Source organism: Cornus florida, unplaced genomic scaffold (genome assembly GCF_030987335.1).
Source record: "Cornus florida cultivar Cherokee Brave unplaced genomic scaffold, ASM3098733v1 CherokeeBrave_3.0.0_Hap2_Chr01, whole genome shotgun sequence".
NCBI lineage: Eukaryota > Viridiplantae > Streptophyta > Magnoliopsida > Cornales > Cornaceae > Cornus > Cornus florida.
Window position 1 is genome coordinate 25,551,788 of NW_026775571.1, and position 20,700 is coordinate 25,572,487.

Genomic DNA, 20,700 nt, shown 5'->3' on the forward strand with positions numbered 1-20,700 from the left:
CCACCTTCTTTCAACGCATAAGACATGATGAAACTAATTTATGAAAAACAATCAAAACTTTCCACAAGGATTAACTCACTATGTAGAGATTGGCTCTAATACCAATTTGTGAGTTGCTGTAGTGGAAGATTACTTACGTAGAAAGTTTTGTATTTTAAAAATAGATTTATGTCTTTCTAACTTTACTTATTTTAACAATTAATTAATTAATTTCATGCAAGATAAAATAAAGTGAAGTAATAGAGTTAGAGATGACATCAGGATTTTTAACGAGGAAACCCCAATTGGTAAAATAGACCAACTGTTTGCGCGAGAAAAACCTCGTGGACTGTGCAGTCCAAAGTAAACCGATCCACTATGTTTGAAACAAAGTACAATAGACTTTGACTTAGGCTCACATCCTATCGTTCTACCAAACACCAATTGCTGATAATCTTCTGGCTTTACGACGTCCCGTCCAATAGCACTTGACCTTAGGCTTACTCTTGATCTCTGTAAAAGGATTACTGGTAGATCAAACAACATTCTTTGAATGCTTTGACTCTTTCAAAGTGTGATCGCTTCACCTCTGTTCTTCAAGATCTAAATTTGATGTAGAAGAAGTAGATCTGCTTTTTCTGATCGTTGTAAATGCAAGACTTTGATCACGATCAGAATTTGAACAACACTCTAAACTCACTCTCATGTGTATGTGTGTGTTCTAGAAAGAATGACAGAAAAATCAACTTTGATTTTCTGCAAAAATATCTCTCTAATAGACTTTTAAGAATTCTAAAGTTGTAGTGCAAAACCCGTATTAACTTAGATGTAAATCAAGGTTTATATAGAATTTTCAAAGACCTGGACATGAATTGGAAAAGGTAATTTTCGTGCATAGGACTTTTGGTAGTATTCTAAACAAAATAGGAAGAATAATCAAAACAGGAAACTAAGTTTACAAATCCTGGTGAAGACCTTGAACCGGTTTAAGATGACCAGTGAAAAATCGAAGGGAATCAAATGATTCTTGAACCGATTCCAAAAAGCTTGAACTGGTTCAAGGTGGGCAGTCTTGAATAATGAAGGCCAGACACTTGGAAAAATACTGTTTTGGTAAGTTTCAAAACCTATACCAACTATGGAAAGTGTCCTAACCTCAAAACTCATCTTCCTTAAGTGTTGTTCTTTCCTTTTTTGTAGATCAAAGATTATCAAACTTGAATAACCTTCCAATTCCGCATCCGATCACGATCTCTGAATTTTGAACTTTAAAATACAACTCGATCAGACTTGTTTTGACATCAAAATTTGCCAATTGCAAAAATTATATCTCACAATCTCAACTACTTGAAGCAATTAGCACACATTTTCTCATCATCCACTTTCTTAGTGAGAATCAGTATTTTGTTTTGCAGCTAAAATTTCATTGAAGAAAAATCCTGAATCAAAGACATTCAATTAATCCCTTGTCAAACCTATTTAAATTTTGTAAAATTTCTTATGGTCAGAGATATATTGTTGCTAAGCCCACTGTCTTTGAGTAAAGGCAGTTTATAAACCTCAAAAACAGCACATAAATGGTTTATTTTTCACTATGAACGACACATACATCATAACTGCAGAAGAGAAATGGACATGATATGATATAAATCAACTTGAAAGCAACTTTGAAACCCATATCGTTCAACCAACTATTTATGCCATTGTGGCACACCAGTATTGAACGTTCCCTTCCTCATCATGGCTACAAAATCTTCATAATTTATTCTCCCATCCTGCATAATGGAAAAAATCGTTATAGAGCTTCATGGCCACTTAAAAAAAATTTAATTAATTAAATAAATATCACAGAAATATAATTATAATTCAAGATAAGATTACTTTATCAGTATCCACATCATTAATGACTTCATCTATAGTAGGTTCATCCCCCATCCCATATTGTATCATGGCTTCTCTCAGTTCGTCTCTTGTAATAAACCTGGTGAATATAAATCAAACGATTACAAGTCAAACAAGCCAAATGTCTGCTCAATCCTTAATAATATATTGATTCAAAGTTCAACATCAAAGTGTGCTGAAAACTAACTTTGCCAATCTATAATATTAAACCCATTTGGAGGATCTCCTATAGCACTTCATTTTCTCCTATATGATGAACTCCTATCAGACTGCAAAACAAAATCGAAGGCCTATGAAAAGAGAGATAATATAGGATACTAACCCACTTGAATCTTAATCAAAATACTGAAAAGCATTGTACAAATTCTCTTCTTTGTCAAGTCTGTGACGGTGCATCATGGCTGTAATGAATTCTACGCAATCAGGAGTCCCACTCTTGTCAACATTAGCCTGGCCAGAGGAATAACGTACATCAGTGTAATCAAATTAATTTGCGGGTTCACTTGAGGATCTTTATTTGAACTAGTAAATTAGTTTACAATGTTGATTAAAATTAGAATGCATTGTTTGTGATTTATTTTTGTTTAATAAACCAAACAAAAGGATATATATATGATGAGATATTTTTAAAGGCCTTACAGCCTCCATCAGCTGTTGTATTTCTGCTTCAGTATGTTTGGATCCCAGCCTAGATAATCCAGTTTTGAGATCTTCAGATGAGATTGTACCACTTCTATCAGTGTCCATGTTCACAAACAATTGTTTCAAGCCCTTGATTTTTTCTTCTGAAAGATCTTCTGCAATGACCTTCAAACGATCCACAATCCAGTCATTAGGAAAGCAATCAATAAAAAAGGAATGGATGAGCTTTCATTTCTCTGAGCCACCATACCTCTAACACACACAGATAAAAGGAAAAAAGAAAGAAAACATACTAACAATAACAAGATACTGTAGCATAAGTGTGTTGAGATTGGCTCCGTTTGTTTGGAGGTAAAATATTTTTCTCGGAATAGATTTTCTTTTTTTAAATAAAATAATTTTTTTTTTATTTTTACATTTTCGGTGCTTGGCAAAGGTCTAGGTTGAGGTTAGGGTCGAGTCCATCCATCGGGACGTGTAAAATAATTTGCTGAAAATTAATTGATAAGTTATTATTGTTAGTTTATAATATTTTTTTTCTCCGTAAATATTTTACGACAACCAAACACCGAAAAATAAAAAAACATTTTCTGAAAAACATTTTATATCCAAACAAATGGAGCCAAATCACACATGTTTTAGATTAACTAAATCAATTACGTAGACCATCTGAACTACGAACTTTAATAGAAAAATTATGGCTCAACAACAGTAGCAACAAGAAGAAAAAGAAAATCCTATCCTAAAAACTTGGTATTGGCTTCACATTTCTGCTTGACATTCAGGTAACTGGGTCTATGAAATTATCATGGAAACTAGCACAAGCACACAAAAAAACAAAACTTGTCGTCTTTTGTTCCTTTTTTTTTTTCCCCTATGCAAATAGAGGTCATCATTAGTTTCGATCTCTTATTAGGAATTTACACCAAAGGCATGGTTTTGGTAAGGGCAGATTTCAATTAAAGGGGACATCCAGCATACATAAGAATATATAATTGCAATAATTCAACACATTACCTTTCAAAAATAATAATAATAATAATTCAACACATCATCTAGACAACAAAATAAATAAATAAATAAAACTACGCCATGTTAGTCTTTGAACATTTTTAACTTCCGACTAATTTGAAAACATTCGGGTAAGTGTTTATTAATTGCTTCATCCTGATTAGAACACCACTATCAATAGGCTTGTCTGATGCTTCATCATCTTTTTTAAGCCATGGATGTTCTGGTTCATACGTCATGATCAATGTAAAATAATTATTTATGGTTCAAGTAGTTGCTAACTGGAAATCATGTTCCCCAACAATGACAAATCCAATTAATATGTCGTATGGAACCCTATACCATCCTCTTAGATAAGCCATTGTACAAGTGATATATATCACCTGATGCCTGAAAAAGTTCTTCCGTTGATGATACATTTGAATGTCAAGATCTATTAATAAGAATAGGCAGTTTGCTAAGACCTACCCAAGAGGCATAACTGTCTGTGGCAGGGATTAATAAAAATAAAAATAATAACAATAATAATAAATTAATATTGAACCTTTTACTATGTCTACTAACCAAGGGCTTGGACAGCCGTAATCCGTTTTTTGGGATCCGTTGTTAACATTTTCTGGATGAGATCCTTTGCAGCGGCAGATATAGAAGGCCATGGTGAGCTCTCAAAGTCAATGTCGGCTTCTATAATTGCTTCATATATGCTATCCTCAGTCTCTGACATGACATAATTCACTCATTCAACATAAGAGAACTTAGGTTTAAGAAAGAAAAAAAAAAAACAGAGAGAGAGAGAGAGAGAGAGAACTTATAAGTTATGTACAACAACATGATACTGTTTACATATTAATAAAACATGTGTATAAAATAACACCAGCAAATGAAATCATAGATGGACATCAAACAGACTAGTTCATCTTTCAATCATATCAGTTAATAGATAAATAAACTTATAATATCATCAAATCTGTGTATCATAGTAACTGAAATAGTAATGTAAATTTTCATTACCAGCCCAGAATGGAGGCACTCCACTTAAAAGAAAGTATAAAATGACTCTGGCACTCCATACATCAATCTCCTTTCCATAATTCTGATACAACACCTCCGGGGCCACATAGTATGCAGTTCCAACACCTTCCGTAACGATTTTCCCTGGAGAATAATTCATGGTTTAGTATCATGATAAAAAACTTAAAGAAATTGATGCCTTGTTTACCATATTTTTCATGGCGTGGCAAACAATGCAGCAAAAATGATATGAATTGCAGACACAGGAGTATGCATATGCATTGAATTATAGTCCATTACAATTAGTTAAAAATTTCTTCTTCAACAGGGTTTCTTTTGGGCCAGTGTTTATAAGTCTTTGAACCTAGGGTTAAGGTAGGTCATCAAGTCGAAACACTAGTTCACCTAGAACCTAAGGTGCATCATTCAAAGTAATCGAAGCCCATTCAGTACACATCATCTAACATGGCCCCTTTGGGTCATCCTCAAGTATTTCACCAATCAGGTTTACAATAGTTAGACCTATCTTCAATTCTCACCATGCTAATTAGGTTTACCATAGTTAGACTGAATACACCAACATGAGTAAACACACCCGTAGATCTAAAACCTATCCGACATGTCAAATTTCCAAACAAAAGGACACATGGACGGTACTGTATATTCAATTTATTTACTATTTTTAGTTTATTATCTAGGGTAAAATAATTTTATTATGTAATATTGCATTTAATATAGGCCTTTCACTCATTTTGAAATAATAGTATAATAAAATTGAATTATTGAATATGTTTTTTAGGTGCATGTTAGGCACTAAATGTTATACATTTCAGCCCCTTTACTTGCATGTTTTATTCTATTAATAGAGTTTACTTGTGATTTTACTTTGTTTTATTGTTTTTATTTATTTCAGAGCTTTAATTGTAAAATCAGTCAAGACCAGTGATTTTGAGCTTTAAAAGATGACATTCCGTGGGACCGAGTAATGTTGAAGATCCAAAAGAAGCCACAAGTCCAAAAGAAGCCACAAGTTGATGAGAACGGAAAGAAGAAGAAAAGGAAAAATCCTTCTCCAAAAAGGAAACTTTCGCCAAAGTTGGTAACTTGAACCTGTTTTGGTAATCTATCAGTGTCTCTCTCCTTGAGTGTCAAAACAGCTAAATTCTCGCGATGATTGAAAGGAAATTCGAAGAGCTATAATTTTATATTTCACAAGGATTCCATAAAACAACTGTTTACCTTGCCAAAATTGGGCTGGAAGTCTGTACGAATTTTGGAATCCTTGATTGGCAAAATTTCCATATATGTCTTCTATATGAAAAAGGGAACTATAGGGCTGATCTTCTTTTATTTAAAAGGAGTTCTCTACATCATTAGATCATTATACATAGGAGCTTGAGACTAAGATCAGAAGAGAAGCATTCAGAAGCAAGAAGGGATCAATCCATGGCAGTGAAGATGTCTTCCTCAACAATAAAGAGTTCCACTCCATTCATGCTTAGCTAAACGCTTTGCTAGGGTTGTGATGTAGCCCTAGCTTAGCACCACTGATTTGATTGTATTTATTTATTAGAGAACAATTATTATCATGCGTGATTGTATAATCTATAGGGTTTTTAATTGAATTTTCAATAAGAATCGGTTTTAAAGTTTTAATTCAATTACAAATATTTTTCTTTCTTGTCTTATATATTTGAATCTTGTAATTGAACACAACTCATTCACTTCTTGTAGTTGTGAATGAGATGATTACACAATAGTATTTCTTTAAATATAATGTTAGAGATTTGATGAATTATGCCTAGAAAAAATAAACTATGATACACCCTAAAGCAAAGTAGTTAGGTAGATGATTTATACCAATCGAAGATAGTCCATGCTTAGCTTTAAATTATATTATTTTTTAGTTGAATTAATATGTGCTTGTAACCATGATTAATTCCCTATGCATGTTATATGATATATCTCCAGTAAATTGATGCAATTAACTGGTGCTGCGACGTTAGTGGTGAAGTCATTCTCCTAGTTCTCTCCCTCTATTTTCTACATCCTATTCAATTATTATTCTCATTTTATTTCTACTTAGTTAATTTAGAATAAATCATCACAATTTGATTGTCCTACTTTTAAGTTAATTTGGAATTCAAGAAATCTGTTGACAAACTTATTTTACACAAGTCTCTTGGGTACGACACCCTTACAAGTAAGCCATATCTGCAAAGATTCATGCACTTGCGAGTGGTACATATAAATCTCACAACAGCACATGTCCAACCAAAATGTCAAACACATATCTCCTACCCATGTGTGTCCGACACAGGTTTTTCGCTACTTTTGAAAAACTTTATGTAACATAGTCTAAAAACCTCACAAACTCAAGTCAAATATTTTCATAACAACTCTCTTTTCAAAACCCTCTTTTCACATCAAACATGCTTTCCAAAGTGAATACACTTTCAAATCAACTTATTCTTTCAAGATTTCTTCAATTTTAATTTCAACTCAATTTTCAAAGTCAAAAGCACTTTTTAAGGCTCATTTGCCAACTTCCTTTTTTCAAACAATTCTTAAGAACTCTGAAGTTCCTTTTTTTTTAAAATCAATTTCAAGTTAAACCTTCCTAAACTCTTTAATTTTTATTTTCAAATAATTTCATGCTCTTTTCAAATCAACTTTCAATGAACACTTATGTTCGCATTCTAGTAACTCTTTTCAAGTCAAAACACATCTTTTTTATGATTAAATGCTCTCAAGTTCACACATGCATGTATGCCTAGACACTACATCTCATGTTTTCATAAAACATTTGAATTTACACTTGCTACATGAAAAAATAGGTAACCATGCGTGCCACGGGTGTGTGACTCTAACACCTTTCCCATACATAATCAAACCCAAAATCCAATAATTTGGATCACGAAGACTAGACGGAAGTCAAATACATTTAGGGCCCACGTTTAGACCTCATAAATGTCTAAATGACCAAACACTCTCACTTCTCCTCAAACAGCCTTAGGTGACCTAGCACACCGCAATACAATGTTAGGTGGCTACTCCAAACATACAAGCATAGGTGTGATATCCCTCGACTCCGAGACATGGGTTGATCAGGCATGTCACAAACAGCCTTATAATTCTTTGTTTGAGTAGAAGAGATATAAGTTGTCCACCATACATCAAATTCATTGGTAGATCGAGGCTTGCTAGTATGGCCTTGAAAGTTGAAAGCTACCCTTTCCGCTGCATAAGCCTGGTCAATTGCTGCAAATTGCTTAGCATCTGTAAGCCACACCCGTTGATCAAAGAATTTGCTATAAGATTTGTAAGGTGGCAAAGGAATGAGTTGAGTGAAACCCATTTGCCTTGCCAGTTGGGCTGGATTGTAGAACTCCACGCGACATAAGTTATTCCTTAAAGTGGGCTGGGTAGTGCTGTAATGAAGATCACAGGCAAGAAGGAAGCTGGCCTATATATTTTTCCACTCCTCAAAATGTTTTTTGGTACACTCCTGGAGATGGAACTAACCATGATGGCATGCGACCAAGGGAAGTAAACGGATCAAAGAACTTATCATCACCAATCTCGCATTGATTGTAGAAATATTCAAAGTTTTCAACAAAGCTGCAAGGGAAAGGATCTACCATTGCCAAAGGATAGCACAGAAGAGATTTTCCAGTCTGAATGGCAAGGGATGAAGTTCTATCTTGGAAATACACCTTAAGCCACATCTGAAATAACCAGAAGGGGCCTTGGAACCTTGAAAATTTTGAAGCAAGGAGGTCATTTATACCTCTGTACAAATGAGAAAGCACAAGGGGAGCCAGTGCCAAATCTCCAATTTTGGCTAAGGAGATTGCTACTTGAACGAAGTCCTTTGTGACTTGGCCGGATGGAACACATAACAAATGGCCATAAAGCCAACAGATCAGGAAAGAAATGTGTTCATCTTCTTGAATTGGTCCAGTTTTTTTTGCAGTGCTTGATGAAAGGAAGATAGGAAGAGATAAATTTCTTACTACCAGTGATTTTGGTAGGGAAAAGGAATTGATCAATGAAGAGAGTGGCACTCACATCATCTCTATGAGGCTTGAGGCCAGTAATACAAAAAATGTCTATCAAAGTGGGAGACATCATTCTACATTTAAGGTGAAGAGCATTGGTGGTTGAAGACCAGAAGAAGAGGGCTGGAAAAAGGAGGTTTGGATCAAGTGTAATGGAAGCCTTGCTAATCTGAATAATGTCAAAGATGCCTTGTCTTTTCTATTGTGAAGAAATCTTTTCATCTTTGGAAAGATGGCTCACCCAAGAAGACCAAGATGAACGGTAGGTTGGCCAGTTTTTAATGCTGAAAGAGGGTCTTACTTTCTTTCCCTTCTTCGAAATAAGAGGGAACTCTGAATCAAATGGGAGAGAAGACCTACTGGAAGGGTAGAACGCTGCTAACTTAGAAGGAGCCACATCAGAGACGGCTGACCCAAGTCCAACTGAAGAATCTTCAAAGAAAACCAGAGGTTCGAGATGAAGTCTAGTAGAGTTTAAAGATTTCAGAAGTACTTGAACATGGTGGCTATGACTTTGGATCTTGACTTTAGGTTGAACAGATGGGGCAGGAAGAGAAGAGCTAGTGGTTTGCTTGCACGGTTTCTTTTCTTTAACAGGTGCCATGGATCATTTTCTTCACAAATTAGGGTTTTCTTCTTTAGGGTTTTGTTTGAAAGAAGAAAGAAGAGAAAGGAAGGGGAGAAGTTTTTCGTCGGTGGAATATTTGTGAGTGGGTTGATAAGGACAGAAGACATATATACACATATATATAGAAGCAATGAAAGAAGATATGGCTTTTGAGGGTTGGTAGTTGGAAGTTTCAAAATTCAAAAAAGTGTAATAGTAAGGTTTTGGAAGTTGGATGGTTTAGAGCCATAAATGGATAAGACTTCTATTGGGATACAGAATACTTTTTGAAATTGGCGGCAGGAAAGATCGGCATGGAGGAAATCGAGGAGCCAGCTGCGTAATATACAGAAGATTTTATTACCTCTAATTATTACTTCGAGTTTCCAAAAATTGATGTCAATTGTTTGAAAATCAAAATCCCATGCCTTTTCATCATACTGCTCCACAAGGCATGGAATTTAGGGGGCATATGTTTATCCCATTATTTTTGGCCCAATGGAAAGGCGATATGTGGTAAGTTTTAATAAGCTTGCCACATTGGATTAATGCTTTAAATTATCCAAAAGAGGAAGGTGTGATGTGGAATTATTGATAAGAGTCACCAATAAGGAAGAGGTATGTGGCGAGTTACAATGGGATTTGCCACGCCAGATCTCAACCCTGATAGAATTTCCTTTATAAAATTAAAACTACGTGGTTTCATATGGAAACTAAGAATGATTGGTCTAGTTAAATTCCACCACGTGGAATTATTGATTAAAAGGAAAGTGGGAAGTCCTGTTAGGACTTACCAACTTTAAATAAATATATACAATGTCCTAAAAGGATAGAAATGTGGCATGGAGTCGCTACCATAAATGCAACCTCATACAATTATTCAAGTTAAGGCTCATTCAACCAATTGTTTGTTAACACATGGTGAGTTCTACTGAGCTTACCACGGTACTAACCACGGTAGATTAATTCTTTTAAAGAGTTGGTATTAAGGAAGGTTTTCAATTACAATAAGGCCAGAGTTGACCAAGCAAGACGTGGTGCTGGATTTATCCTAAATTCTAGGAGGCTTCAACAACTACTTCTCGCTAAGTCAAATGATGTGGCTATTAAAAAGGGAAGTAGGGTAATGGTTCAAAATGATAAATATATATTTCTAGATATATATATGTGTGTGTGTGTGTGTGTGTGTACTATAATATAGCCCATGATGAATAAAGGAGTTGTTGAAATTCTAAAGGAAGCCATGACACCATGAACTCCAGACCCAAAAGGAAAGTCTCAAGAAGGGAAGTTACAGGAATTAAGGATACCAACCCACGATGATAAAGACGCTGAAATTCAGGATGCCACGACGTCATGTAAGACTAAAATTGGGAAGTTCAGTTAAAGGAAGTTACTAAGGTTTAAGGGAAACGTGGGTCTCAGAATAACTTCTACATATATGCATGTATATATGGAATTATAGGGAGAGAAGGATTCTATAGAAGGAAGGGACTACTAAAGATCGTAGGTTACTTGGCTCAATGCAAATAGGTCAGTTGAAATTGGTGGTACCTTATAAGGTAACTACCACTAACTAAGGGAAGTTGTCAGAAATCATGCAAGACAAAGCTGAAGTTAACAAAATCGTGTCTGAAATAGAGGAAGAAGTCTATGGCAGATAAAGAAGACCAAACAAGACGGGGGCATATGTCAATTTGTAAATAAGACAAGTGGAGAGTTAATTTCAAAAGTATACACAAACTTGAAATCATAAAGAACGTGTCTGAAAATTATGCTCAGAAGAAAGGAAGAGGAAGAACAAGATGGAAGAAGGTGGTTTCAACCGCCAAAGGATTATGGGACACTTGGCAGTCTGGGCTAAGCAGGTGGAAGCTGCCACACCAAATTGCTGCATACATGGAAAAACTCTTTAAATAGAGCACTTAGGGCTAGTTTGCAAAGCCTACTCAACACTGCTCAAAGCCCTGCTTTCTCAACACACACAAGCATCTTTCCTATCTCATGTATCTCTCATTTCAATAATGAATTTACATCAAGTCTAAACCTAGCACTTTGCTAGTTCATGTATTTCTCATTCCAGCAATGAATTTACATATCTTTTTAAGTTGAGTCCAGAACTTTGCTATTCCATATAGCATTCATTCCAGCGATGAATTCTCATAACGCTTGAGTTAAGTCCAGCATTCCTTTTGTTACTTCCGGCCGAGCACTGCATTTCCATATCTTTTAATTTCTAGTCTTGCACTTCAATTACTTTAATTTCCAATCTTGCACCTTCAATACAGTCTTCATTTCCATTAGCTATAGAATAGTCCCGAAATCCTTGTTCAAAGGCAAAAAAAGACCCTTCAAATGTGGTCATTCCAAATCTTCGTACAATCGTCTGATCCTTACAAATCTCCAACTGGATTATTGTTCGGATATTCACTTTGAAACAATAGCAGTTTATGGCATGCCCACTGTTGGGATATGTGTGCCCTAGCATAGCAAATTCTTATTTGGATTGTAAAAGTCATGGTTCCTTAACTGAATATTATTATTATGGCATTATACAATTGGTGAATAGAATGTATTATTTTTCGATTCATTATGGAATTGATTGTGTCCACTTGATTACAAGATATATTTATATATGTATATAACGGCAATTAATACTAAGTTATAAATTAGTAATCATAAATGGTTCAAAGTCGGTAATTATGGATGGACATTTAATTAGTTAAAACTTGAACCGAGTCCACGATAGATTGAGATATATTGTGAGAGCTGTTGTATGCAATTGCTCTCTATCACAGTCATGACTTTTGACTCTCAAGTATGAGAGAAGTATAGACTCTTTTATTAATTAATAATTACTTTGATTTGTTCGGCGGATACCTCGGGATCCTTAGATCGGCACTTTGGGTAGTTATGTAATTAATAGTTAGAGATTTATATTCTCAATATTTGCATCAGTGCTATTTGTACTTATTTTGTTTTAATTATGGTTGATCACAAATTAAATTCGAAGGCCTTCGTATGTTTTAGACAAAATATTTTCTATATATATTTATTTAGTAAATTATTATTTTTGTCAAACAAATATTTTATTGTGATCGAGCCAGAAATAATCAAAAGTAACAAAATAATTATATTAATTATGTTGTCGAATTGATGGCTTTAATTATCCGATAAATAATTATGCATAAAGGGGTTAAAGTGAAACATTGACATAAAAGTTATTTACTATTTAATTGGAGTGCAATTAATTTCTTTTAGTGGAGTAGAAATTAATTTATGAATTAATTGAATTGGGTTCATGGTTTAACGAACCGAACCAATTATTAATTTATAGTAGCCAAGAAAATAGTAAGCCCAAAGGATTCTCACCCATAGCCCAAGTTGATATTGGAGTCATATTAGAATTGAGAAATTTGAATTAGAGATGGAGAAGAATTTATTATTTCCTTTTCTTATCTTTATTTTGCCTATATATACATGGGTCCATGTATATTTTAGGGTGTGACTTTTAGAACAAGAAAAAGGAATATATTTTCTCTCTCTAGTTTTTAGGATTTGCTTTCTCTTCTAAATGAGGCTACCACAAGCCTTGATTCCAAGGTCATTCATCAAGGCATATTGGTGATTCCTAAAGGGAAGATTATCATCAAGAAGAAGGAGAAAGGATCTTACTATGGGATCTAAAATAAGTGAGAACATTCACTTTAGAGAAAAGATTAAAAGGTTTACTCAAACCTTTGATGTAAGTATTCAAATTGTTAATTGAATTATATATCATCTTTTATTTTTGCATAAAACTTGTCTCTATTTGATGAATCAAGATCTATATATAAAAATCCTTCAAAAGTTTTTTTTAAAACTTGCACGTTTCCCAACACCCACAACCCCTATTCTATCATCCACCATTCCCCACATTCCGAAAGCGGAACCTAGCACTTTTTCGCGAGCTGAACAGTTTCCAATTTGAATTAAAAAGTCACCATTGAACATATATGTATTTCAGTAGTAAACGTTACTATTCAAAAATATGTACAACTTTTCAATTTTAGGAATAAACGTGAAGGTACAACACTTCAATAATAGATATGTTTGTTCAAAATAATTGAAAAAACATTACTGTTGACAATTGGTGTTTTGACCATATACAATAATATCACTGCTTGTATTACAATACATCTAACAATTAGTACTTGGAGAATGCTAATCATTTTATATTATTACAAACCATCTTAATGTACTGAAATCACAATTGGGCATGCATTCAGCTTAGTCTCTTCTGAAATTAAAATTTCACTCTATAAACTACAAATTTTCAAAATAATATAAAACCAAGAAGGCCGAATAAGTAGTTAAATTTTTTACAATTAATAATCATATTTGAACAAAATCATTACTCAATAATTTTGAAGTACTCGAAAGCAAAAATTGCAACTGACCTTCCACTATGAAAGTAGAGATCCCAAAATCCGTGATCTTGAGCGGAGCGTCCTCGTCGCTACTCACCAGCAAGAAGTTCTCAGGCTTCAAATCCCTGTGCATCACCCCCATAAAATGACACACATGAACCACATTCACAATCTGACGGCCAATCCTCGCCGCGTCTCTCTCGGAATAACTCCCTTTGGCGACAATTCGATCCAAAAGCTCACCCCCATAACACAGCTCCATCACTACATGTATATTATACCCGTCCTCATAAGCACCCTTGAATTCCACAATATTAGGCTGCCCGGACAAATGCTGTAGTATCAAAATCTCCCTCCTTACATTCTCAATCCTCATCTGATTCATTAATTTGCGCTTTGAAATGGTCTTACACGCATACTTCAACCCTGTGGACTTCTCTGTACAGAGATAAGTTATCCCAAACCTACCCCTCCCCAATTCTCTGTCAAGATCATAGAGTCTGGTTAAATCAATAAAGGGTTTGCCCAGAATTGGTCAAATCTGTGAAAATGTATCAGTTTTAGGCAAAGTCCACTTATAAAAAGGGACTGAGTCTGGGAGTTTTGGTTGTGGTGTGGGTTTCGATTTCACGGCACGGGGAGGAGAGTTGTGTGGGGAGGAGGAGGATAAGATTTGGATTTCCCGCGATTTTGTGAAACAGAGCCCCATTCAGAATTTGAGAGAGAGAGAGAAAGAGGGAGGGAGATTGTGATCTATTGAGAGAGTTTTCCGTGTTGGGTTTCGATTTGTTTCGGAGAAGGGATACTTCAACTTTTTAAGGTGCCTTGCTTTAGCTCTTTGGATTGTCAGAACATCGTTCTTCACTTTTTGCAAGACGTACAGTTTTTTTTCCCTAATGGTGCAAGCAACCCATGCACTTTTCTGAGAGAGGAAGAGAAGGTCGGTTTCGGGATTCGGAACTGGCTTTGGCTTGTGGTAGGTAGTATTAACTTTGAGCCGCAATTTTCAGTTTCAGGTAACCGTGCTGTTTGATTTTATTGGCAGTTTTTGGTTTTGAGCAATGCTATTAAGTGGTTGATCCTATGATAGTTGTCATGAGATTTACTTTCAATTAACACAATTTGGGCACGAAAAATAGTGCACGAACTCAATCGAAAGTTAATTTGTGACACAAAAAAAAAAAAAAAAGAAAAAAAGAAGAAGAAGACAAAGAAGAAGTTGATTTAACTAAGACCCTAAAATACAAAAACAATTCACATTATGTAAATATTGTTCATAAATCATGACCCCAATTCAAGTTTATAAATGAAAAATTGCACTAACATGTAGTTTTGGGTCCATATTTTCAATAATATGGAGTAAAAAATTGTTTTTTCACAAGAATAGAGTTTTGTAAAAATATTTATAGGACTCAATTAACGATCCGGATCTTCGAAATTTGGATCGTTACATATAATTTTGAATCTTCCAAGCCCTAACCCGCCCTGGAACACCCAAGGATAAAATGGTCATTTCACCTCCAAATACGCAATATGAGTCACAACGAGGTCACATTGGTCATTTATAGCCATTTTGGACTACATGAATGACTTTACTCTAAGTTCGGGTTCATTCCGGAGCTTTATATTTGTTAAGGGTAAAATGATCATTTCATGTCCAAATTATAGGACGAAACCCATACCGTATGAAAGAGGGTTTAAAAGTGTGCAACTTCGACTCAGGAATGAGTCTAATCAGGTTTGAAACGAGTAAGATATGATTTAACAAAATTCGATTTTGAAAATGGAGGGGAAAAAGGCAAAAATTGTCTAAGTATAGAAGCAACAACCGTAGCTAGGGCTTCCGGTTGTCCAGCACCTTGGACAGCCCCTGCGCGCGCATATGAGCACCCTTGCACGCGGCATGATAAGCGCCAACTGGTAGCCAGCTTGAAACTTGCTGGTGAACAGTGTTTTGGCCCAAAATTGAAATTTATAATTTTTCATTCTTACTCCCATGGCTTGGTACTGAATCATGGGTTGTACTGTTGTAATGACCCGGTCATTTTCTTCCTTTCCTTTTTTCCTCAGAATTTTACGAATGAATTTTTTTCATTGAAATTTCTTTTTTGAGTTCAGTTTCTCGTCGCTTAGTGTTATCGCGAGTGCTCGGAAATGGTTTCTGAGACTCTTTCCTTTGTATTGATAACTTCCTTTAAGGACCGAGTCATTTCTACATTTTTTATTTTTCGACACTATTCACTTTTCGTCATTTTCCCTGTTTTGTCTTTTCTCTATTTTGTCTTTGAACCTATTTGTCACTTTGTTGGCATAACCTCACTCCTTGTGTTGGGGATGGTTTTTGACTTCACGTATCTTCATCCTTAGTGATTTTCACGAAATACGTATCTTTACTTTTGCAGAAAAGTACTCTGGTTACTCCCAGTGTCCATAGGGGCATGGATGCAAAATTCTTCAGAAATATTTTTATTTCTTGGGGAATTTTTCGTAAATATCTTTTGGAGATATTTTATTTCAGGAGTTTTTAAGAAAATATCTTTTGGAAGATATTTTCATTCTGGGTCAGTTGCGTAGTTATCCTTTTGTGTAGAGGCCTTTGTGCAATTAATGATAGTTAATTGCTAAGTGTCTTCTTGGGGGCTTGAATCCTCGTACGGGAGTCATTTTCACATTTCGTCGAGTCGTGTACTCTTAGAATATTCTTGCGGTCGAACCCTACAGTTTTCGGGTTTTCGGCCCCGGTTGCTACCAAATTTGTTTGAGGCATATCTCTCTGCTCGGAACTCGGTTTTTGATGCTGTTTCTTCCGTTGTTCATTTTTTTTCATTTTGGTTCTTTTTCGTTCACGAAGTTTTGCCGTTTGAGTGCGTCTGCTCAAATTTCACTTTTCCGGACCTAGCGAAAAAGTCAAGCTTTCTTCTCTCTCTCCCATGACTGGCCAAGCTCCCTCCCATGGCTGCCATCTTCTCTCTCTTCTTTCGGGCTCCTTTTCTTTGTTAAAAAGTGGTGATTCCTTTGGCTTTATTGTTCACCTTGACGAGGCCTTCGATTCCAACTGATTGGAATTCCGTTTTGGCTATTTTTCGAGTTTGGGTTTGAAGTCAAGTTGTGATTTTGATAGGGCTTCCTTGGGGGTTATGTTCACCGTGTTGTCACCGACATAATCTAGGAGTTTCGTCGGATTCGGAGCCATTTCAATTCAGTGGGGATTTGAGATTTCATCTCAAAATGAGGTTGGGGATGTCTTAGGTTTATATTAATGTTGTATTGATTGTTATATAAGCATATACAACTTATAAGCATGCCTTTGTTCAAGTTTTAGAATTTAATTTAATTATTTTCTATGATTAAGATTTAATTCACATGGATAAATGTTGCTTAGAATTAAATTGTGGCATGCTAGTAATTTAGGCCTTGGTATACTTGTTAAGATATATTAAATTTGGTGCATTTGAATAAGAATTGCAAAACTTATTTAATATTTATCTTTTATGAAAGATTAATTCACATAGTTGTAACAAACATGAAATCAACTTGTAATGTGATATTAAAGTAGGCCTTGGTGAGTTCCTTAACATATGTTAAATTTAGGGCATTTGGATATGTTTAAAAATCTAGAGAAAAATTAATTAATTAGCTTAATTAATTTTGTTTTAAGTGTTGTAGTCGCTTAAATTGCTTTTGGGTATAATGTATGTGAAGACCATGTTATGACTTTTAACATATATTAATTTGAACCTAGTTGGAATTGACTTGAAATCTAGAGACTTTTCATGATTAGGTTGATAATCCCTTGAAATGGAATATGTTTAATTACCTTGTGAGCATGCTACTAATTTCTTGTAGAATTAGTACTCGTAATCTCTAAAGATGGTAATTTGACTTAGCATGATAGGTTATATCATTGTCTTGAATAGCTTGCTTAAATATATCTTGTGTAGGTATATAACTTGTTAGAATATTACAATAGTTTACCTTGAAAACTTGATACTAAATTGTAGCCTATTTAGGACTTGTGGCTAAGGAGGGTAATGTGGCTCAATTATTGTAAAATATTCTTATTTTGTGTATAAATTGCATATTGAGGACATGACATGCCATATGCTATTTAGACTTGAATTCTATGACATCAATTGTGTGGATTCAACCTTATTTGTGCATGGAATGTGGTAACTTGCATTTGATTTTGTATAAGTTTTGAACTAATTAATTTTGGAAAGCTTGTGCGAACATAATTTATGTGATGACTAGGGTTTGGCTCTAGTACGTGGACAAGTGTCCTCTAAGTCATAAGTGCGCACTAGGTGGTACCTTATGGGTCGTAATTACCCGAAAATACCTGCTTGGTCTAGCGACCACATATCCTAGTTTTTCTAATATTTGATTTCGCATTTAATTTCAAGTTGTTAATCATGGATTACTTGTAGCTTGAGAATTGATGCTTGCTTTGGATATTTGAATCTTATTTAGTATACTTGAACTTGTATACTTGCTCCTTGAGTTTAACTTTCATTTAGTATACTTGTGTCATGTATACTTGTTTTATGTGCATTTTGTTTAGCTTAGTATACTTGTGTTCGTATACTTGATTTACGAGATTTCCATATAAAATGTATACTTGAGTAATATGCTTAGATATTGTGTGACTTGTCTTAATATGGTTTAGTATACTTAGAAATGTATGCTTGTATGTTGTATAACATGTTTCAACATTGCTTAATATACTTGAGTATGTATACTTGTATGTCGTTATTCACTTTAAATTGCATGAGTAGCTTAGGATAATCCCTGAGTCTCATTTCGACATAGATGTTAGGTGGCATGAACCTCTTTAACATGCTTCACCTTAAGGTGATAAAATTGTAAAATACTAGGTCGATGCATGCTCATCTCCTACGAGTAGCTTTATATTACTCACCCACGTTGTGGGGACATTTTTTAGGTACAGAGATCTTGATTTGGGATGCACACTATGCTATGGAAGTTTCGTAGACTCGAAGTTTCATTTTCATGAAAATGTTAGCATGAAATGCTATTAGTAGCTCATATGTCAAAACTTGTACTCTTTGATTCCATATATGTAAAGTGTACATAAGTACACTCTTTTCAATATATTTTCCATGTATGAGATGAGGCCGGAGGCCAATGACATTTATATTGCATTTTATGTAATTCTTGACTTCACGAAATATTATGAAAATATTGAAAAATCACAAGTCATTGTCTCACCATAGTTGCATCGGGTGTGGGAATTCCATTTTTATTCTTTCATAGGGCCTCATTAATTATGTATGAAGTGTGGCCAAGGGCCAAATGGTAATTTGAAATCATTTGTTAATTTTATTTTTTAAATTTCCCATTTCTAGTTCATTTTTGCCTCTTCGACCGTTGGGGGGTCGGATTTTGCATCGGTGGTATTTTTAAGTCATGGACCATTGTAGCGCGTCCTGATAGGTAAGTTATGTCTACGTGCATGATTATTTCCCAGAAAAATCCTTTCGTTTGTGTTTTGAGCCTCTTATGGACTCATTTCACCTTTTTGCTGAAAATTCTAGCTTAAGGGCATTTTGGGGATTTCCTTCAAGAAATAAATCCCGTTATTGACTTTGTCACTTAGAAAATGTGATTTTAGGGGGAGTTTTTTTTTTGTATTTTTCCGAAAAATGTCATCTTGACCTCGTAAACCGCGTTGCAAATCCATTTTTTTTGTATTTTTTTACTCTTTTTTGTAATTTTCCCATGGGTCTGCCCATTTGGGCGGGTGCCCGCGGGTTCTGGGTGGGTGCCCGCATTGCTTCTGGGCTGCCCAGCACCTTTCCCAAGGTTCTGCCCATTTGGGCGTGCGCCCGCGGGTTCTGGGCGGGCGCCTGCTTTGCTTTAGGACCCTACACCTCCAACTTCGGATCATCATATCTCACTCGTTTCAACTCTGAATTAGTCCGTTCTTTAGTCTAAACTGACCGCGTCGAAATAAGCTTTCCAATGGTACCAATTAGAGCTTCAGATTTCATTTGTAGCTCAAGATATTCAATTTTTAGTAAGGTAGTATCTGTTTTTGGTTCGAACTGGGATATGGTTTCCCTTCCTTCGACTTAAGAACTTGATATCTTTGCCATTCAGATTCCGAATCATGTGATTCTTGAGTCCATCTTTGTTAATTTTTCATTTTCTATCCAATGGTGTACACGGGGTTACTCATTTCAATTTGAAAATGACTGTTTTGCCCCTGGGGCTTAATTGTTATCTTTCCGATCTCCTGCTTCCGCACTTATCCCTTTGGGTTCCGTGACCTCATGGAAGGTCATCTTAGGGTCTTAGAGGTGTGTTGTGCTTTGGGAGACCATTGTCTTGTTTCTAGCTTCTTCATCTTGGATCCAGTTCAGGTCATCACAGGACACACTAGGTTGAAAAATCCAGGGTTGTCACAACTATGGTCGATTAGGCCTCAAAATACCTGTCCCAACTCACAAATGCGAATTTAAAAATAATCCAAATGTCATAAATCATCATACACTGAGATAGCAAATTAACTTCATTAATTTATCATTTGGTCATATGCAAAATAATCATCCATTTACATCCGTAATTGTAATAATTGTTACAAAATAAATGACATTTATGGTCTCAAGTACATTTCTTTATATGAAAATAACCTAATTAAAAACCTTATACAAAAATGGTTGTTAACCCTAACATTGGTTATACATATATACAAAAGATGATTCTAACAGCATCAACTACACTTATGAAGACTCGTCATTAAACACGTCCTTGCCGTGACCTAAAAAATGTTAATGGAATAAGTAAGCACGGAGGCTCAGTAGAAGATGCCTAAGGTGTCAACTGTGGTTCCCCTTGAGCCACACATCACACATTGGGGATTAGGAGAAACTGGGATCATACTTAAGCAATTTCATGGAATTCAAACCACATTTCAATCCAATCAATGGCACAAATATGATTTTCGTACACTATGAATGAACGTGCAATGAAATGCATAACCATTCCCCAGCTTGGTCTCAAACCGACCCCAATCCCCACATGCGCTAACTGACTTTACCAAGCTAAAATTGATACT

General features: G+C 35.2%; 1 pseudogene; it reads right to left on the minus strand.

Moving 5' to 3' along the window:
- Nucleotides 1-1,449: 1,449 nt before the first annotated feature.
- Nucleotides 1,450-14,907, minus strand: LOC132293882 (calcium-dependent protein kinase 29-like; annotated as a pseudogene).
- Nucleotides 14,908-20,700: the final 5,793 nt, after the last annotated feature.